At 49.4% G+C, this 2500-nt stretch overlaps 7 non-coding genes and 1 pseudogene across 7 annotated transcripts in view; all 8 read right to left on the reverse strand.

Moving 5' to 3' along the window:
• LOC128465619 (uncharacterized) overlaps positions 1-78 on the reverse strand; it is a 109-nt pseudogene extending 31 nt beyond the window's left edge.
• A 275-nt stretch (positions 79-353) lies between these two features.
• Positions 354-472, reverse strand: LOC128463015 (5S ribosomal RNA). Its single transcript, XR_008342932.1, has one exon. It is a non-coding gene; the product is annotated as a 5S ribosomal RNA (ribosomal RNA).
• A 224-nt stretch (positions 473-696) lies between these two features.
• On the reverse strand, positions 697-815 carry LOC128463411 (5S ribosomal RNA). The gene has a single exon (XR_008343310.1). It is a non-coding gene; the product is annotated as a 5S ribosomal RNA (ribosomal RNA).
• A 236-nt stretch (positions 816-1051) lies between these two features.
• Positions 1052-1170, reverse strand: LOC128463016 (5S ribosomal RNA). The gene has a single exon (XR_008342933.1). It is a non-coding gene; the product is annotated as a 5S ribosomal RNA (ribosomal RNA).
• A 233-nt stretch (positions 1171-1403) lies between these two features.
• LOC128462619 (5S ribosomal RNA) lies at positions 1404-1522 on the reverse strand. Its single transcript, XR_008342559.1, has one exon. It is a non-coding gene; the product is annotated as a 5S ribosomal RNA (ribosomal RNA).
• A 218-nt stretch (positions 1523-1740) lies between these two features.
• Positions 1741-1859, reverse strand: LOC128464795 (5S ribosomal RNA). Its single transcript, XR_008344609.1, has one exon. It is a non-coding gene; the product is annotated as a 5S ribosomal RNA (ribosomal RNA).
• A 221-nt stretch (positions 1860-2080) lies between these two features.
• On the reverse strand, positions 2081-2199 carry LOC128463886 (5S ribosomal RNA). The gene has a single exon (XR_008343756.1). It is a non-coding gene; the product is annotated as a 5S ribosomal RNA (ribosomal RNA).
• A 221-nt stretch (positions 2200-2420) lies between these two features.
• Positions 2421-2500, reverse strand: part of LOC128464897 (5S ribosomal RNA) — a 119-nt gene continuing 39 nt past the window's right edge. Inside the window, exon 1 of the ribosomal RNA XR_008344705.1 lies at positions 2421-2500. This exon is cut by the window's right edge and continues 39 nt beyond it. This is a non-coding gene — a ribosomal RNA (5S ribosomal RNA).

Genomic DNA, 2500 nt, shown 5'->3' on the forward strand with positions numbered 1-2500 from the left:
TCCCATCCAGGTACTAACCAGGCCCAACCCTGCTTAGCTTCCGAGATCGGGCGCTTTCAGGGTGGTATGGCCGCAGGTGTGAAAGTTCTTTATTTTACTTCTCTTATTCTGTTGCTGCTGCTGCTGCTGCTGCTGCTGCTGCTGCTGCTGCTGCTGCTGCTGCTGCTGCTGCTGCTGCTGCTGCTGCTGCTGCTGCTGCTGCTGCTGCTGCTGCTTGTCGTCAGACAGAAAGAATTATAAGCCCTGGGACAGGACAGAGAAGGTGAGAAGGTTCAAATAAGGGTTTAAAGCTTTGATGATGAGCAAGAAACACATGGCAAAAAGCTCTCCCCGGACTGTGAGAAAAAATTAAAAGCCTACAACACCTGGTATTCCCAGGCGGTCTCCCATCCAGGTACTAACCAGGCCCAACCCTGCTTAGCTTCCAAGATCAGACGAGATCGGGCGCTTTCAGGGTGGTATGGCCGCAGGTGTGAAAGTTTTTTATTTTACTTCTCTTATTCTGTTGCTGCTGCTGCTGCTGCTGCTGCTGCTGCTGCTGCTGCTGCTGCTGCTGCTTGTCGTCAGACAAAAAGAATTATAAGCCCTGGGACAGGACAGAGAAGGTGAGAAGGTTCAAATAAGGGTTTAAAGCTTTGATGATGAGCAAGAAACACATGGCAAAAAGCTCTCCCCGGACTGTGAGAAAAAATTAAAAGCCTACAACACCTGGTATTCCCAGGAGGTCTCCCATCCAGGTACTAACCAGGCCCAACCCTGCTTAGCTTCCAAGATCAGACGAGATCGGGCGCTTTCAGGGTGGTATGGCCACAGGTGTGAAAGCTTTTTATTTTACTTCTCTTATTCTGTTGCTGCTGCTGCTGCTGCTGCTGCTGCTGCTGCTGCTGCTGCTGCTGCTGCTGCTGCTGCTGCTTGTCGTCAGACAAAAAGAATTATAAGCCCTGGGACAGGACAGAGAAGGTGAGAAGGTTCAAATAAGGGTTTAAAGCTTTGATGATGAGCAAGAAACACATGGCAAAAAGCTCTCCCCGGACTGTGAGAAAAAATTAAAAGCCTACAACACCTGGTATTCCCAGGCGGTCTCCCATCCAGGTACTAACCAGGCCCAACCCTGCTTAGCTTCCAAGATCAGACGAGATCGGGCGCTTTCAGGGTGGTATGGCCGCAGGTGTGAAAGTTTTTTATTTTACTTCTCTTATTCTGTTGCTGCTGCTGCTGCTGCTGCTGCTGCTGCTGCTGCTGCTGCTGCTGCTGCTGCTGCTGCTTGTCGTCAGACAAAAAGAATTATAAGCCCTGGGACAGGACAGAGAAGGTGAGAAGGTTCAAATAAGGGTTTAAAGCTTTGATGATGAGCAAGAAACACATGGCAAAAAGCTCTCCCCGGACTGTGAGAAAAAATTAAAAGCCTACAACACCTGGTATTCCCAGGCGGTCTCCCATCCAGGTACTAACCAGGCCCAACCCTGCTTAGCTTCCGAGATCAGACGAGATCGGGCACTTTCAGGGTGGTATGGCCGCAGGTGTGAAAGTTCTTTATTTTACTTCTCTTATTCTGTTGCTGCTGCTGCTGCTGCTGCTGCTGCTGCTGCTGCTGCTGCTGCTTGTCGTCAGACAGAAAGAATTATAAGCCCTGGGACAGGACAGAGAAGGTGAGAAGGTTCAAATAAGGGTTTAAAGCTTTGATGATGAGCAAGAAACACATGGCAAAAAGCTCTCCCCGGACTGTGAGAAAAAATTAAAAGCCTACAACACCTGGTATTCCCAGGTGGTCTCCCATCCAGGTGCTAACCAGGCCCAACCCTGCTTAGCTTCCAAGATCAGACGAGATCGGGCGCTTTCAGGGTGGTATGGCCGCAGGTGTGAAAGTATTTTATTTTACTTCTCTTATTCTGTTGCTGCTGCTGCTGCTGCTGCTGCTGCTGCTGCTGCTGCTGCTGCTGCTTGTCGTCAGACAAAAAGAATTATAAGCCCTGGGACAGGACAGAGAAGGTGAGAAGGTTCAAATAAGGGTTTAAAGCTTTGATGATGAGCAAGAAACACATGGCAAAAAGCTCTCCCCGGACTGTGAGAAAAAATTAAAAGCCTACAACACCTGGTATTCCCAGGCGGTCTCCCATCCAGGTACTAACCAGGCCCAACCCTGCTTAGCTTCCAAGATCAGACGAGATCGAGCGCTTTCAGGGTGGTATGGCCGCAGGTGTGAAACTTTTTTATTTTACTTCTCTTATTCTGTTGCTGCTGCTGCTGCTGCTGCTGCTGCTGCTGCTGCTGCTGCTGCTGCTTGTCGTCAGACAAAAAGAATTATAAGCCCTGGGACAGGACAGAGAAGGTGAGAAGGTTCAAATAAGGGTTTAAAGCTTTGATGATGAGCAAGAAACACATGGCACAAAGCTCTCCCCGGACTGTGAGAAAAAATTAAAAGCCTACAACACCTGGTATTCCCAGGCGGTCTCCCATCCAGGTACTAACCAGGGCCAACCCTGCTTAGCTTCCGAGATCA

The sequence above is a fragment of the Spea bombifrons genome, chromosome 9 (assembly GCF_027358695.1).
Source record: "Spea bombifrons isolate aSpeBom1 chromosome 9, aSpeBom1.2.pri, whole genome shotgun sequence".
In the NCBI taxonomy this organism is placed as follows: Eukaryota; Metazoa; Chordata; class Amphibia; order Anura; family Pelobatidae; genus Spea; species Spea bombifrons.